The sequence below is a fragment of the Macaca nemestrina genome, chromosome 3, assembly GCF_043159975.1.
Source record: "Macaca nemestrina isolate mMacNem1 chromosome 3, mMacNem.hap1, whole genome shotgun sequence".
Taxonomy (NCBI): Eukaryota; Metazoa; Chordata; class Mammalia; order Primates; family Cercopithecidae; genus Macaca; species Macaca nemestrina.
Genome location: NC_092127.1, coordinates 69,187,019 through 69,205,695, shown reverse-complemented (window position 1 = coordinate 69,205,695; position 18,677 = coordinate 69,187,019). Strand labels below are relative to the sequence as shown.

Sequence of the window (18,677 nt, the reverse complement as noted above, 5' to 3'; positions counted from 1 at the left end):
GACCCCATGGACACAAAGTTTGGGAAGTAGCATGAGCTATTGCACAGAGTAGAAAAGTGTACCTCTTCCTCTGGGCATTCCCCACGCTAGGATGCTCCACTGGTTGAGGAATCTGCACAGTCGCATAAGCAGTGGCTGTGGTCCTATGCTTGCTGTAGCTCCCATTATCACCAAGACATTGGGACATTGTGGGGAGTCAGGGAACCACATTCAAACTTAGAGAAGGGAGCCAGTTGTAGTGGTGGGACCTAGGTCCACACTTAACCTCTCCTTCATCCTCCACTCTGATAATGACAAGAACTGTGTCCTATTCATTTCTAATTCTCCACTGCCTAGCACAGCATCCCAAAGTGTTAAATATAAATTGATGTTGGTAAAGGGAGGATCGAGGTGAGGGAAGTAGGGTTGATGCAGAAAACAAAAAGAAAGGAATAGAGAGACAGGAAGAACATGAGTAAAGGTAGAGTCCCATAGACATTGAAAGGACTTGACTTGCTCACAGTGAAATGTATTAGAAGTACTTCAAATAATCACACAGCCACAGGTATCCCTGGTCTTCAGAATCATCAACACAGCGTTATTGAGTGATTCATCAATGGCAGTCTTGCTCTAAGTTCCGGTGATTCCATTCTGATGCTATTCACTCAGGCACCCACACCCCATTTGCCTCTGCATCTGTAAGTTTTTTTAATCCCAAGTCTGAAGACCATTTGGACATATTTCTATCAAATCCTGGCGGTCTCCTTCTAACTGGTATGCAGTTTTCTCTTTAGACCCCTAATACACCGGATAAGACTTGAAGGAATGTATCTGCATTCCCTGATTGGTGTGGATATGGAAGCCCTGCCCTGCATCCCAACACTGAGCACAGCTGCAGCTTTCACTTGTTCATTCATTCAGTAGTTATTATTTTCATGCCTACTCTATGCCAAGCACTGCTGTTCTTTGAAAACACCTTCGCCTCACCTCTCACCAGTCTTCTGATATATGAAAGTGTCTTTATCAATGGCTAACCTCCCTGAGGCTCAGCCCTCACAGCACGTTGTGGACTCCTACTGATCCCCTGAGGATGGTGCTGGCCTGTGTTACCTAGGCCTATTTCTCTGCGCCTGCTTAACTCTGTCTACTCTTTGTCTCATTCCTTAACAGTCTTCATGCAAGGTTTGTATAAAAAAGATGTATTCTTTATACACCCACCATATTATTTCTTTTTTCTGAAAATACTAAGTGCTACTTTTGCTGTGTGTGACCAAAATGTTAGTCAGCACCTCTGTATAGTTACAGATTTGGAAAGAAATATTGTTTTACTTTGGGAAATGAAAATCAGGTTGAAATATTTAGAAGATTTTTTAGCATTTGATATTGACCTGAGCATAAAGATTGGATTGGTGTTGTCTTAAGAAAAGCATCGTTAAAGAAAACCTGAAAATATGTTTAAAAAAAGGAATACCAATATTAAATTAGAATGCAAGACTATGCTACCCATAAGTATAAGCTTTACTTTAAATATTGCTTTGAACTGTACTGCTATCCATGTTTGACGTGAACTGATTTGTCAATCGAATGACATAATGCTTGCTCTTTTATATCAACTTTCACATGGACAGAAGGAAGGAGAACCATACATTTTTTAATTACTCTATTATAGATACATATGATCCAAATGATTGGTATAACTTACGAAGAAATTTTAAGATGTGACACACCTGATACATGATTAGAAGAGTCTCAAAATCCAGAGAAATTGAAGTACTGTGGTGTACCCTGAAGCAGATTTTGAATTTCCTTTAAATGCTGGTAGTGCATAGGAGAAATCAAGAATCACTTTAAAATGAATGTATAAAAGACATTTCAATACATTACACTGAAACAGAAGAAATGCTAACTCCTTTTTCTCCTTTTTTTTTTTTTTTTTTCTTTTAGACAGAGTCTTGTTTGGTCACCCAGGCTGGAGTGCAGTGGTATAATATTGGCTCAGTGCAACCTCTGCCTCCCAGGTTCCAGCAATTCTTGTGCCTCAGTCTCCAGTCTCCTGAGTAGCTGGAACTACGACATGGGTGGTGTGCACCACCACCCCTGACTACTTTTTGTATTTTTAGTAGAGATGGGATTTCACTGTGTTGGTCAGGCTGGTCTCAAACTCCTGACCTCAAGTAATCCACCCGCCTCGGCCTCCCAAAGTGCTGAGATTACAGGTGCAAGTCACTGTGCCCAGCTCAACTCCTTTTATTAAGAGCAATTATGTGTTTAATTATGTCTAATTTTATAAAGACAACAAATTATTCAAAGGAGGACTCATGAGGGAAGGGATTATGTTATTCACCCTCGTACCATCTGCATGCACCCACATGAGTTACATCCCTGGTTCTTTTATTACTCTGTTCTGATGCTGCTATGAAGAAATACCCAAGACTGGGTAATTCATAAAGGAAAAAGATTTAATTGTCTGACAGTTCCCCATGGCTGGGGAGGCCTCAGGAACCTTACAATCATGGCAGAAAGGGAAGAAAACACATTCTTCTTCACATGGCAGAAACAAGAAGTACCTAGCAGGAGGAAAAACTCATAAAACTATCAGATCTCCTGAGAACTCACTCACTATCACTAGAACAGCATGATGATAACCACCTCCGGGTCTCTCCCACGACATGTGGGGATTATGGGAACTATAATTCAAGATGAGATTTGGGTGGGGACACAGCCAAACCATATTATTCTGCCCCTGGCCCCTCCCAAATCTCATGTCCTCACATTTCAAAACACAATCATGCCCTGCCAACAGTCTTCCAAAGTCTTAACTCATTCCAGCATTATCACAAAAGTTCAAGTCCAAAATCTCATTTGAGACAAGGCAAATCCCTTCTGCTTATGAGCCAATAAAATCAAAAGCAAATTAGTTACTTCCTAGACACAATGGGGACACAAGCATTGGGTAAATACACCCATTTCAAATGGGAGACATTGGCCAAAATAAAGAGGCTACAGGCCCCATGCAAGTCCGAAACCCAATAGGGCAGTCATTAAACCTTAAAGTTCCAAAATGATCCCCTTTGACTCCTTGTCTCACATCCAGGTCATGCTGATGCAGCCTTGGGCAGCTCCACCCCTGTGGCTTTGCAGGGTATAGCCCCTGCTTCAGGCTGCTTTCAAAGGCTGGTGTTGAGTGCCTGGCTTTTGCGGGTGCACAGTGCAAGCTGTCAGTGGGTCTACCATTCTTGGGTCTAGAGAACTTTGGCCCTCCTCTCACAGCTCCGTTAGGCAGTGCCCCTGTGGGGACTCTGTGTGGCAGCTCCGACCCCACATTTCCCTTCTGTACTGCACTAGCAGAGGTTCTCCATGAGGACCCTACCCCTGCATCAAACTTCTTCCTGGACATTCAGGCATTTCCATACATCCTCTGATATCTAGTAGGGGATCTCAAACCTTGATTATTGACTTCTGTGCACCAGCAGTCTCACACCACATGGTAGCTGCCAAGGCTTAGGGCTTGCACACTCTGAAGCCATGGCCTGAGCTGTACCTTGACCCCATTTAGCCATGAATGGAGTGGCTAGGACCCAGGGCTCCAAGTCCCTATGCTGCACAAAGTAGGAGGGCCCTGGGCCTGGCCCACAAAACCATTTTTTTTTCTCCTAGGCCTCCATGCCTGTGATAAGAGGGACTGCCACGTAGGTCTCCGACATGCCTTGGAGATATTTTTCCCCATGTATTGGCAATTAACATTCAGCTGCTCCTTATTTGTGCATATTTTCTGCAGCAGGCTTAAATTTATTCCAAGAAAATGAGTTTTTCTTTTCTGTTGCATTGTCAGGCTGGAAATTTTCCAAACTTTTACACTCTGGTTGCTCTTGAACTCCTTTCTGCTTAGAAATTTCTTCTACCAGATACCGTAAATCATCTCTCTCAAGATCAAAGTTCCACAGATCCCTAGGGCAGGGGCAAAATGCTGCCAGTCTCTTTGCTAAAGCATGACAAGAGTCACTTTTGTTCCAGTTCCCAAAAAATTCCTCACTTCCCTCTGAGACCCTTTCAGCCTGGACTTCATTGTCCATATCACTATCAGCATTTTGATCAAAGCCATTCAACAAGTCTCTAGGAAGTTCCAAACATTCCCACATTTTCCTGTCTTCTTCTGAGCCCTCCAAACTGTTCCAACCTCTGCTTGTTACCAAGTTCCAAAGTTGTTTCCACATTTTTGGGTATCCTTATAGCAGCATCACACTCTACCAGCACCAGTTTATTGTATGAGTTCATTCTCACGTTGCTGTAAAGGACTGCCGGAGACTGGGTAATTTATAAAAGAAAGAATTTTAATGGACTCACGGTTTAGCATAGCTTGGCAGATCAACCACTTATCTCTTTGAAATTTAGTTGTTTTAATATGTAAATGAGGCTATACTGAGAATTACCTGAGATAATTGTATGTGTGACTAGCTGAAGTCTTGCTACCATAATTATTTCTCAATTATTATGATTGCACATCAATCCTGATATTCTCCCAGTATAAGTTTCAGCCATCTTAGAAGTCTCCTAAAAGCTTAGAAGTCTCCAAGAAGATATAGCTTCTTCTCAGAATTTATTCTATGTATGTATTTATTTAGGAAAATTTTGATATCTAAATAGATCCCGGTATAAGGGATGGCATTTGAACTCTATGGAGGCAAATGGCATTTAAACTTTCTTCTTTTTCTCTCTAGTTTTCTTCCAAACTGAAATTCAAATAGAAGACTGTGGGAACTTGGAAATACCTATCAAACATCAACTAGGGTATGTCATACCCCATCAAAGGAAAACTAAACATAAGACAGCAGTGCAGGACCTTAGTACACACCCATCCTTATCAGATTTCGTCCCATATATGCAAATTTCTTAGCAATAAGATTGTCAGTAGTTTGAAACAGCCATTTCAAATGAATTTCTTTGAAACATAAAATATTTGAACTTACCACAGCCAGGAACTTTCTATACACTTTACATAAATATTTATCTCATTTAGTTATCAGAAGAATCTTATGAATAAATACTCCCATATTCCTATTTTATTGATGAGCAGACAAACAAACAAAGAAAAGACAAATAATTTGCTTCAGGTCATTCTTCCATTAAGTAACAGAATAAGAGTTGAAATCTTATTCTGAATTCAGAGACTGATCATATGACCACTACACCAACACATTCAACTGTTTAAAAAAGAAATGTAAGAAATAATAATAGATTTATTATACCACTGAATTAGTTTGTAGGCAATTACATTTTTTAAACAAACTAGAAACCATTTAATTTGGTTTGGCTGTATCCCCACCCAAATCTCACCTCAAATTGTAATAATCTCCATGTGTCAAGGGTGGGACCAGGTGGATATAATTGAATTACAGGGGCAGTTTCCCCCACAATGTTCTCATGGTAGTGAATAAGTATCATAAGATCTGATGGTTTTATAAAGGGGGCTCCCCTACACATACTCTGTTGCCTGCCACCATGTAAGATGTGACTTTGCTCCTCCTTCACCTTCCACCATGATTGTGAGGCCTCCCCAGCCACATAGATCTACCAGTCCATTAAACCTCTCTCCTCTATAAATTACCCAGTCTCAGGTATGTCTTTATTAGCAGCGTCAGAACAGATTAATACACCATCTTACTGTGCATATACAAATATTCAATCCCATTGGTAGAGATGAAAAAAGTTACTTTTAAACATTATATATATTTTTTTTATTTAGAAATATCTAGCACTGACTCCTGTGCTTTGAGTTACCACAAGTTTTTGTTGCTCTTTCTTTCTTTTTTTTTTTTTAATTTTTTAAACCTCACTTTCTTTATCAAAACTAAGGGAACCGTAAAGATGTTAGAGAATTAAATAGTAAGTGTAACTTACTATTTAAGTAGTGTGTCTGGGACATTTTCCATTTGGATTAATTCACCTTGAATTGAAACAGCAACTAAAAGTCATCTGAGGATTCAGTGTTTATTCAATTTGCATTTAGTTCTAAAGCAATTAATTTTCAAAAATATCAGTTATAGAAGGGAGCACTATCAAGCAGACATGCTGCCTAGGATGGTGTCTTCATTAGAAGGCACTGAAAAAACGTTTAATGCATGAATACATGCATTCTGAAGTTAGAGTTGAAGAGCCTTCAGTTTTGTGAAATAAAGTATTATAATATGGTGGCTCCATATGTTAGGTTGAAATTCCTGACTTAGCTATATGCTGTGTATAATCTTGAATGTTTGCTTAACCTCTTTAAGCTGCAGGTCCTCATCTGTAAAATAAAGTTAAAAATTTAAGTACTGCTTAGGAATTTTTGTTTTTGAGGAGTAAGTAGGTAGCCCATAATAAATAATTTGCATTGTTTTTGGTCAGTAGTGGGCTTTAAGAATCAACTATTTTTATTATTAAGTAGTAAAATTATGTAAATCTGTGTGCTGTTAACTGCATGCTTCGATTCATTTTATTTTGTAATATTTGGATTTTAGTGTATCAACTAGTCCCCAAATGAGTGGAATGCAAAATATGAAGTCTTCTTTGAATAAATGAACTATATAAATCTCAATGCCAAATTTATTTTAAAAGTTGAATTTCTGTATGACCAAGAAATATGTTTGATATCTTTCAGTTTTTTTTCCCCACTTTCAGTTTTTCACTCCCTCTTCTCTTGTTTCATTTACACAGATTTTAAGAAGTAAAGTCATAGATGAAATATTATTCTTACAACCTAATTTACCATTTTCTGAGTCAACTAAAGTCCAGCGTTTATTGACAATAGCACATAAACATCCTTTCCCCAACTAAAAATAGAAAAATATGTAGCTGCTTATCTTGTTCACCCTCATAATTGCTGCAGTAGCCGAGTTTTTGTAGTATGGATGAAATTTTCCACCAAAACAGACTGTCATTGAATCCTCAAATTTGGAAAATGTTTTAAATTATTTTCTTTTAGGATATAATTATAACTATTTGAATGTTGCTGAGGTAAACAGTTGTTTTTCTTGGCTATGCCTCCTATGCTTTTAAGCTATATTCTTTGCTAGCTGCTTCTACCTTTTCTACTTCAGCCTCAATTTCCTAGGAAGCTGAGTTAGATTCATGGTGTTGAATGCCATTCTTTCACTTAACAACCTTTAGGAAAAGAACCTGTCTGCCAGACACCACACTGTGTAAGATTACCTCCATGATCTTCAGACTTTTCTAGTTACTACTTGTAATAGTTAATTTTAGATGTCGATGTGTTGGTCAGTTTTGCATTACTATAAAGGAATACCTGAGGCTGGGTAATTTATAAAGAAGAAAGGTTTATTTGGCTCATGGTTCTGCAGGCTGTACAAGCATAGCACCCACAACTGCTCAGTGTCTGGTGAGGCCACAGCTACCTTTTATTCATGGTGGAAGGTGAAGGCGGAGCAGGCATGGCACATGATGAGGGAGGGAGCAGGAGAGTGAGCGGGGAGGTCCCAGACTGTTTTTAACAACCAGATCTTCCAGTAACTCATTACCATGAGTGGAGCACCAAGTCATTAATGAGGGATCCGCCTTCATGACTCGAACACCTCCCACTTGGCCCACCTTCAACATTGAGGATCACATTTCAACATGAGATTCGGCAGGAACACACATCCAAACCATCCAAAATATCCATCAACTTGAGTAGATTAAGGAAGACCTAGAGAACTGATAAAGAATTACCTCTGAGTGTGTCTGTGAGAGTGTTTCCAGAGAAGGTTGGCATGTGAGTCAGTGAACTGAGTGGGGAAGATCCTCACTCAAAATGAGTGGGCACCGTTCAGTCAGCTGGGACAGTAGGTAGAACAAAACGGAGAGAAAGGATTTCTCTCTCTCTCTCTCTCTCTCTCTCTCTCTCTGTCTCCTGGAGATGGAAAACTCTCCTCCTTCTTCCCTTGGACATCAGAACTCTAGGCTCTCTGGCCTTGGTACTCCAGGACTGACACCAGAGGACCTCTAGTTTCTCAGGCCTTTGACCTTAAACTGAGAATTACACCATCGCTTTCCCTGATTCTGAGGTCTTTAGACTGAGACTGAGCCACACTACCAACATCCTAGAGCCTGCAACTTGCAGACAGACTGTTGTGGGATGTCTCAGCCTCTATAATCAAATGAGCCAACTTTCTTAATAAATATCCTCTTATATATCTATGCAGTAGTCCCTCCTTATTCCAAGAGAATATGTTCCAAGACCACTAGTGGATGCCTGAGACCCCAAACAGTATCAAATTCTATATATACCACCTTTTTTCCCCTATAAATCATACCTATGATAAAATTTAATTTATAGTCATAGTAAAATATTAACATTAACAAATAATAAAATAGAAACATTACAACAATATAGTGTAATGAAAGTTGTGAATGTAGTCTCTCCCTCTCAAAATATCTTGTTGTACTCTACCTCAGATAATTGAAATCACAGAAAGCAAAACTGTTGATAGGGTGAAATTATGTGTGCATGTTTATGTGTGTATGTGTGTGTGTATTGGTTCTGTCTCTCTGGAGAACCATGACTAATACATTATCTAAGGTTTATTAGTCTGTGCAATCAATGGAACTGTGGTGTGTAGGATATAGCAATATCACAATCATAGAACTATAGGACTGAAGATGTTATGATTTAAAAATCTCACTTTCAGGCAGGACCATAACCAATGCCAGAGAATTGAGATTCTGTATAAAACTTTCAGGAAAAGTGATTTCATGACTCCTCTCAATAGTTTACTAATATTTGGGAAAAAACAGATGATATTAGGATTTTTCATGTATGTTTTAAAACATATGTAAAATTAAAATGCAAATATTTCAAAAGAACATCATTTAGAAAGTTAGGAATTCTACAAAGATGACCATTTTTGTCAGCTTGATGGACATTTTCTCATCTTCACTTCAATTAATCCCATTTTTTCCACTTTAACACAGAATTTAGAGTGAACGAAGCTTTATTTATCTTTCATCTTACTTCTAAGTAATAGCTAACATTTCCACGTCTTCCTTATGTTGAATCAATAAGAATGAAATGTTTCGACCTTGGGCAGAGTGACCCTGTGTTTTATCCTCTTAGCAAGTACCTGTCCTGTAGAGACAAAATATTTTAAAAAGATAAAACTTTCATTTTAAAAATTCACAAATTTCCTTATAAAATTCTGTATATTTTATGAAGAACTTTGAACTCATCATGTCCTATTCATATTTTTTATCCCTAATGCCTAGTGATATTCAACAATGTGTGTTAAACATATAAGTGAATGAATGAATGGTTTGTGAATTGTTATGTCTAAATTGACATGGTTCTTGAAAAATGAACATGATGTTATTATTTCAGATTATTATTTTAATTGACCACTAATATAAATACTTAAAATATAAAATCATTCATTCGTACAATATTCTGTAGATATTATTAATCCCATTGGAAAAATGAGAAAATTGAGGCCTAGAGACTTTATGTAAGCAGTGCTAGTTTATTCAGATAGTAACAGGGGAACCTGGAAGTCGATTGTATATCTGACTCCAGAGTACATGATCTTTGCCATGTCACAAATGGTGATACATGTGTTTGGTCGTAAAAACTCACAACAATGAGCATATTTATTTCCTATCATCAACTTCTACCCAGACAGATCTGTGGGATAGAGACACTATAATTTTAGGGGTTTTACTTGGATTTATCTTCTAGAGAGAACCATTCAGTTTTCTCTATGCATGGTATACTATAGTGGTATGAAAAATGGGTCTTCAAGTAAGTTTTTTCTTGGAAAAAATAGAACTATATTTTAACACATTTAAGTACTAGTATTAGCTTATCATGCTAAAAATGTTGTAACTGAGTCAGAAACAATTCTATGTAAGCACAATATAAAAACTTGATAATAACCAAATAGTTGTCTGACCCCAAATATTTAACTCTAAGAAATCTAATTCTGGCTTTATTCCAAGGTGCTTTGGGAAGAGCTCACCCTGAATTATGCTATTAACCAATAGTTATTTTTTTTTTTCTGAAGTACACCATAGAACACCATCTTAATCTGGGACTTCAGGGCAACTTGACAATGAAAAAAAGCATACACAGGCAACTTTCTGATCATTCAATGGCCTTCCTGTGACCTAGCCACAACCACTCTATTAATCTACTTTATCATAGGGATTAGTGGCGAAAAATCCTCATCCTTCCAGCGGGCACATCTGTTCCTAACTTTTCTTATCTCTCCATGTTCATTCCATGCGGTACATCTATGCTTCAATAGCCATGAATGTCTCTGCTTTTGAGAAAAAATTATTTTCTGTCGTTTTATTTCCATAGAAATTTTTTAAATAAAAAAAATTGCTATTCTGTCCTTTCCTGTCTTATATATACTTCCAAATACATAGCATATTTGAGTTTCCTCAAAGACCACAACATACTGCTTTTCTGAGCAAGTTTTACAGCTGTGCAGCATTTACCAAGAGAAATCTGCTGTTTAAAGCCATGAATGATGCCCACCAGAGCACCACTTTTATATATGCTCTAAATAAATGCATGAATGTTTCTTCCTAGCATCCTAAGATCAATGAAGTGTTTCACAAAATAATTCATGCTAGAGGCAATCTCTTTACCTCTGACTCAGGCACACTTAAAGCAAGAAGGAGGTGTGTTGGGTCTGGTTGATGGGGTGCCTGTCTTCTTCCGGCAGCCTGACTCAGACTGGGAACTGTGGTATAGGGAGCAAGGCCGTCTCATCGACACACTCCCTTCTCCCAAGTTTAGTCTAGGGATCACGCAAAAGGAAGGAGCTCCATGTTTCTCCTTCTTCTCTGGCCTCTGAACACAGGTAAAAGTCTTCTAACTTCAATTATAGTGACAAACAGAAAATACACCAAAAAAAAAACACTAACCACTTCTGAATGACATATTTAATTTTAAGATTCATTTTTTAAAATTAAATACTTATTTTTACTAGTTTCCAAGATGTTTGAGTGAGATAGAATATTATTTACTTACGTTTTAATTTTTTTTTAATTAGGAATGTGGTGTTCTCTACATTTAAAAATAGTATAAAAAAGGAGAAAGTCATTATTGAAGACATCTATGCTTTCATGGTTCAGAGTTTTATATTCTTATAAATAGCTAAAAATAAGGTTATAATGGAAATACCGGTGACTTTTTGGCTAAGCACTTCATGTGATATTTGAGATTACATATATGTGTGTGGGTGTGAACGTATATATGTGTGTATGTGTGCATATATGTATATACACATGCACATATTTAATACATTCATATATACACTAAAATATCAGCTACAAAGTAGCTTTTGATTATTTGTTTGTTTAAATGGCCAATAACTAATAAAAGGTTTTATATGACCAAGGCGCTCTTTTACAAATGTGCAGGTTTATCACAAAGACACCAAAGTACTCCGTGGTCAGTGTCTTCTACAGCAAGGCAGGCTCACAGCTGAAATTGGCTTGAAGTTTGTTGGGCTGGAATATTTTGATAAATGGAGATAAACGATTAAAATTGTTCAGTCTTTCCAAGCCTTAGCAAAATATGACAGCATATATGTCTCCAAGAGATTTATGTTTACTCTTACAGCTGGCTGTTCATAGCTGCACCATTCCTTCGGGAGGTCTGCAGATCTACAGAGGATGAGAGTGTTTCACAGCTGCAAGAGATTTAGATTCCTTTAAAGTACTGCTGGAGCTCCAGCAAACCAATGTTTCAAAAGAAAGTAAGGCTATGTGGTATTCATAAGCTTCCCAGCCTTAACCTGGGGAAGCTCACCTGTCAAAGCCTGCTTACTAAAAACTTCGCTGAATTGTTAGCTGACATTACAAAATGTCTAAAATGTCATCATGTGTAGCAAACAAATCCCTGCATTTCCACATGTTGTTCCTGGGGCAAGTGAACAGCAAAACGCAACAACATACTGAATAAAAGCATGTTCATCAAAAAATTCAGTTGTCTATGAGGAAGATGTGATGTGGGAGGAAGTGGCTATATCATTGTTACAGGAGGGGAAGGCTGGGGGAGGAATGAGGGAAGGAGGTAACTGTCTGTTGGATGTCTCTTATGTACCAGCAAGGTGGACTCCCTGTCCCATACCCTGCTCTGTGGTGGGTCCAGCACTCTGTGGTGAGAACAAACAAAAAAGAAAGGAGAGATGGCCAAGCAACAGGCTGCCAGGATTCATTATACTTCTACAAAACCAGAAGAGGAAAGAGCATCTACACATTCCTAGCCCTGGTTCGTTTCTGGGATTTCCTTTCAAGCAGAGAGGCAACTGCAGGGACCAGGCAACTTGGCTATATTACTACACAGTTTGCAGTTTAACATTGACACTGACTGGGGTTAGCAAAAGAAAAGACAAAGCAGGCAACCAGTAGGACTCATTTCTTCTGTAGAAGGCAATTTAATCAATGTATACACATCACATTTTTGCTTCATGATCTCATTCTTAATCTATATCACAAGTGATTCCCAAACTTATATTAGAACTTCTTCCTTTTTAATGTCATAATAATTTATTGTTTGGAAGCAACAATAGCTTCCAAACACTGAGTCCCTGAATTACGAGTGTTTAATCACCAGGCAGTGAAGGAGGACTGCCGGCTTCTGTTGCTGTGGAAGAACCTTAGCCTCGCCACTGACAGCATGGCTAAGAGCAGAAAAGAGTACACACTCTATGCAGGCAAGCAGATTCCAAAGGAAAGGGGCCACGGCTGACCTGCTTGTCACCATGCATTAACCATTCCTACAAGATATTCTTCTTTCTGTGAAGGTAGGTAAATAAAGGAAACATCAGCAATTACTCCGTGCCACCCATATCCAAGTACAATCTCTATAGTAGATACAATTAAACTAAAATTACACAGTAAGACTGAGTATAAAGTGTTGAACGTTACTATATAAAATAACTACAAAAAACTAAGGTGATAATGTCAATACTCAAAAAAGAAAAATTAGAGGAAAAGAACTTTATCTGAAACAGGGGAATTTTATGTCACAAAGTATCCTGTTCAAAATAAGATAGTTAATACTGCCACCTACTAAATAGTATAGATCACAATCCACTATAAAAAAAAAAAAAACCACAAAAAAAACCAGATTAAAATAGAAGGACAATTGCCAAGAACACAATGACAATATCAAATATCATGTGGGTCAATTATCAACTAACTATATATGCAAAATAAATTAGAGGACATCAAATGCCATAAAAGAATGATTCAATAGATTCTCAACAAAGAATATGGCTTATTTTCAAATATCCACAATATAGCTATAATTTTTTAAAAACTTCATTGAGTACATCATTAAAACATCAACAAATTTTCATACTAGTAATAGCCTAGGCCACATTCCCTGAGAAATTAATACAGTAAAATTAGGAATTAGCATAATAAATGTTTTCACAAGGAAAATAATAGTAATAACACAACTATTTAAAATTTTTTCTAAGGAAGAAAAACATGTTGCAAAAGAACCCCTGGGTTCAAAAGAATATGAAAGGATGTCATGGAAATTGAAGGCTAGTTAGAAAATAACAGTGAGAGTACCAGAGAATGACACTGGGGGTCAGGGGAGGGGACATGAACTGGGAACAATGTATGGCCTTAAATGTTTGCATTTTTGTTCAAGAAATAACTAAAATAAATGAAGCGATAACTCAAGAAATCAGGGGTAAAAACACAAAACAAATGCCAGGACCACAGGAAGAAGGATATAATAGAAATAAAGATAAGAAAGGATTGAGACCCTGGGAACAAAATGCAATGAGTCTTTTCGAGAGCAAAAGGAGTTTTTAAAATTAGTATATTTTCTAAAACTGAAAACTAAATATTAAAAACATTAAGATTATTCTTATCCACAAGGTGCCTGATAATCCTATTAGTAAAATTTCTTCAATATTAAGTGATGTTCTGCCATTGTGTGTGTGTGTGTGTGTGTGTTTATGTATGTGGTGTTCATATGTGTGAGCATGTGTGTGTATATTCCAAAATGCAAATTAACATCAGGAAAATGTATTTTTATTCCTGTAATGCACTTTTAAGATTATATGGTTCAATAAGAACTAGTAATTCGGCTGAGTGCAGTAGCTCGCGCCTATAATCCCAGCACTTTGGGAGGACGAGGCAAGCGGATCACCTGAGGTCAGGAGTTTGAAAGCAGCCTGACCAACATGGAGAAACCCTGTTTCTACTAAAAATACAAAATTAGCCAGGCGTGGTGACTCATGGCTGTAATCCCAGCTACTCGGGAAGCTGAGGCAGGAGAATTACTTGAACCCAAGAGGTGGAGGTTGGGGTGAGCCAAGATGGCATTATTGCACTCCAGCCTGGACAACAAGAGTGAAACTCCGTCAAAAAAAAAAGAAGAACCAGTAATTCTCAGTGTTTAATAGATGTTTGGGTTACATGCTGAGTTGAGAATGGCAATAAAAAGTAATAATTCATTTTAACTCAAAGCAAGACCATCAAAAATAACTTAGTTCTGAAAACAATGATTATTTGTGTTTTTTTTATTATTTGTGTTGCTAGAAGAATATTTAAAAAGTTTATTGTTTATACCAAATCAAATTTTTAGTGCCTATAATATTATTCCTTCAACACCTGTCTGTGGAAGAGCTGCTATGAGAAAAGTACTGGGTAAGCAATGATGAACAAAAGCTGACATGGTTCCGGACCTCATGGAATTTATAGCCTATAGGACAAGAAATCTATTCATCAAACATTGCATAAACAAATACAAAAGTATTACATGAATAGTTACTATTCAAAATCATAAGATTATGTAAAAAGGAGATTTGATATAGTCAGGCAAATCAGGGAAGTCTTTCCTAAGGAAGCAACAGTTTTGCAGAGATTTGGGAATTAATGATATCAAGTCAATCAGCAGGTACAAAGAACTCCAGGCAGAGTAATTATCATATTCATAGGCACCGTGGCAAGGAGGGACTAGACCTTTCTGTAACTAGAGAGTGTGGCTGGTGTCCACTGAGGGAGTCAGAAAGTATCTGGTATATAGTGAGGGAAAAGAAAGACTCTGAAATCTCTGCCAGGGTCTTAGCTTCTTACAGAAGAGCCATGGAGATTAAATAAACTTTAGAAACAGAGTGTGTGTGGGTTTGAGAGAGAGAGAGAGATTGATCAGATTTGTGCATTAAAAATGTTCTGGCTACAGTGTTTGCATAGAGATCGTGGGGAAGAAACTGTGGGGCTAGAGAGACCAGTTAGGAGACTGTTTTGTGAGTCCTCGTGCCAGCTGATGGCGACATGGCTGGAGCACTGGAGACAGAGTTCAAGAAATGTCCATCAGCATCATCTAGCCAATGTTCCAATTCCGTACAACCTGTTTATTTACAGTTTTGTAGAATAAAACAAGGAATTATTCACTCCTAGAAATTTATGATGAATACAAGTAAAAAGATGAGTCAAAGAGAATAGATGCAATTTGAATTTCTTTTTCTTTTTCTTTTTCTTTTCTTTTTTTTTTTTTTTTTGAGATGGAGTCTCACTCTGTCACCCAGGCTGGAGTGCAGTGGCACCATCTCGACTCACTGCAACCTCCGCCTCCCACGTTGAAGCGATTATCCTGCCTCATCCTCCTCAGAAGCTGGGATTACAGGCACACACCACCATGCCTGGCTAATTTTTGTATTTTTAGTAGAGACGGGGTTTCACCATGTTGGTCAGGCTGGTCTCAAACTCCTGACTTCATGATCTGCCCACCTCAGTCTCCTAAAGTGCTGGGATTACAAGCATGAGCCACCAGACCTGGCCCTGAAATTTGAATTTTAAGTGATCATCTCCAGAGATACTTTTCAAAATGTTGTTTTAGGATAAGACTTCTGAAAAGAGCTTAGGAGTCATTTGATTTATTTATTTACTTATTTAATTACTTTGTAGATATAGGGTCTCATTTTGTTGCCCAGGCTGGTTTCAAACTCTTGGCTTCAAGCGATCTTCCTGCCTTGGTCTCTCTAAGTGCTGGGATTACAGACCTGAGCCTCTGTGCCTGGCCAGGAGCCTCATTATTAAATCATACCATGTGAAAGGGAGGCAAAGCAAGATGGTAGATTAGAAGGCTGCATCAATCTTACTCCTCATACCCACCCCCTGCCGTGAGGACACCAAATTAACCTACACAGAAAATAAAAACACCTTCATAAGCTTCATCAGGTAAGCACTCACAGTACTTGGTTTTAACTTCATATCACTGAAAGAGGCACTAAAGAGAGAAAAAACAGCCCTGAATCACCAATGCCAACCCACCTTGCTTTCCCCACCCCCAACAGCAGCTCTAGAGTAGAAAGGAAACCCAGACCAAACTAGCTGATGCCTGCCCAAGGAGGGAGCATTTAAACCAGCCCTAGCCAGGAGGGAATTGCAGATGCCAGTGGTCCGAACTTGAGTTCCTGCAAATCTCGCCACCAAGGGCCACATCACTCTGTGTCTCCAAGTAAACTTAAAAGGCAGTCTAGGCTATAAGGACTGCAACTCTTAGGCAAGTCCTAGTGCTAAACTAGGCCCAGAGATAGTGCACTGAGGAGGGTATGTTACACACTGAGAAACCACCTGGGGCAGCTATGGGAGTGCTGGCATCACCCCTCCCTCGACCCCAGGCTGCGCAGCTGAAGACTCCAAAAGAGAACGCTTCCTTCTGCTTGAGGAAAGGAGAGGGAAGAGTGGAAAGAACTTTGCCTTGTATCTAGGATACCAGCTCAGCCACAACAGGATAGAGCCCTGGTCAGAGTCTTGAGGTCCCTATTGCAGGCCCCAGCTCACAGACGACATTTCTAAACATACCCTGGACCAGAAGGAAAGGATCCAATCCTGTTGGCATTCATCACCTGCTAATTGAAGAGCCCTTGGTCCCTGAATAACCAGCAGTGATACCCAGGTACTACACTGAGTCCTTTGGGTAGGCCTTGAAGACTTACTGCCTTCCTGTGAGACTCAGCACATTACCAGCTCTGGTGGCTACTGGGCAAAACTTCTGCTTAAGAAAAGCAGAGGGAAAAGTAAAGGGAACTTTGTCTTGAGCATTAGGTACCAACACTGCCACAGTGGGGGAGAGTACCAATTGGGCTCTTTGGGGGTCCATGATTTCAGATATTGACTCTTGGACAGTATTTCTGAACCTGCCTGGGTCATAGGGGAGCCCATTGCCCTGATGAGTGAATCCCAGGCAAGGCAGCATTCACCACAAGCTCAGTTAAGAGACCTTGACCTTAAAGTAACATCTGTGGTAGTCTGGCAGTACTCTTTATGGCCTGCGGTGGCGGTGTCCACAGAGTGAGACTCCTCTGCCTTTGGAAAGGAAGAGAAGCGTGGGAAGGGCTGCATCTTATGGCATGAATGCAAGTTCAGTCGCAATATGATGTAATACCTGGTAGACTTATAAGGTTTTTGACTTTAGTCCCTGACTCCTGGACAGTACTTCTGAACACACCTGTGTCCTGAGGGACCTTACTGCCCTAAAGGGAAGGACACAGGCCTGGCTACCTTTGACACCTGCTGATTGTAGAGACCTACAGCCTTGAGTGAACGTAGGCAGCAGCCAGGGAGTAATTACAGCAGGCCATGGTTGAGACCCAGTGCTGTGTTAGCTTCAAGTCTGACCCAGCACAGTCACAGTAGTGGTGGCCACAGAGGTGCTTGTGTCACTCCCTCCACCAAGTTTTAGGTGGTTCAGAACAGAGAGAAAGAGAGAGAGAGAAAGAGAGAGAGACAGAGAAAGAGAGAGAGACTGTTTGAAAAGAAGTTAGGAAAGAGACCAAGAGTCCTCCAGGTAACCCAGAGAATTCTCATGGGTCTGGTCCAAGACCATCAAAGCAGTATATCTATGAGTCTATAAGAACCACAGAATTACTGGGCTTGGGGTTCCCCCTAAAGCAAATACAGCTTAAATTAATATCATAACACCAAAGTCCTTTCAAATATCTGAAAAGATTTCCCAAGAAAGTATAAATAAGCCCAAACAGTAAAGACTACAATAAATACTTAACCATTTGGTGTATCTACAAGCATCAACACCATCCAGAAAAACATGACCTCACCAAATGAACTAAATAAGGTACCAGGGACCAATCCTGGAGAAACAGAGATAGGTGACTTTTCAGACAGAGAATTCAAAATAGCTGTAATGAGGAAACTTAAAGCAATTCAAGATAACACAGACAAGAAATTCAGAATTCTATCAGATAAATTTAACAAGAATTTGAAATAATTTAAAATAATAAAGCAAAAATTCTGGAGCTGAAAAATGCAGTAGGCCTACAGAAGAATGCATCTGAGTTCTTTAGTAGCAGAATGGGTCAAGCAGAAAAATAAATTAGTGAGCTGAAAGACAGGCTATTTAAAAATACCCCGTTAGAGGAGACAAAAGAATAAAAAACAATGAAGCACAAGACTATAGGACCTAGAAAATAGCCTCGAATGGGCAAATCCAAGAGTTATTGTCCTTAAAAGAAGATAGAGAAAGAGATAGAGGTAGAAAGTATGTTCAAAGACATAATAACAGAGAACTTCCCAAACTTAGAGAAAGACATCAATATCTATGTACAATAAAGTTGTAGAACACCAAACAGATTTAACCCAAAGAAGACTACTTGAAGTCATTTAATAATCAAACTCCCAAAAGTCAAGGATAAAGAAAGGACTCTAAAAGGAGCAAGATAAAATAAACAAAT

The 18,677-nt window shown here is 38.7% G+C and overlaps 2 long non-coding RNA genes across 2 annotated transcripts in view; one reads left to right on the top strand and one right to left on the bottom strand.

The window, feature by feature from the left end:
* LOC105486167 (uncharacterized) overlaps nt 1–13,938 on the top strand; it is a 45,538-nt gene extending 31,600 nt beyond the window's left edge. Inside the window, exon 3 of the long non-coding RNA XR_011621035.1 lies at nt 4,698–13,938. This is a non-coding gene — a long non-coding RNA (uncharacterized lncRNA). The remainder of the gene's footprint in view (nt 1–4,697) is intronic.
* A 1,942-nt stretch (nt 13,939–15,880) lies between these two features.
* LOC105486168 (uncharacterized) lies at nt 15,881–16,659 on the bottom strand. The gene is made up of 3 exons (XR_011621036.1): nt 16,561–16,659; nt 16,147–16,213; nt 15,881–16,012 (listed from the first exon to the last, which is right to left on the bottom strand). It is a non-coding gene; the product is annotated as an uncharacterized lncRNA (long non-coding RNA).
* Between the last annotated feature and the right edge of the window lie 2,018 nt (nt 16,660–18,677).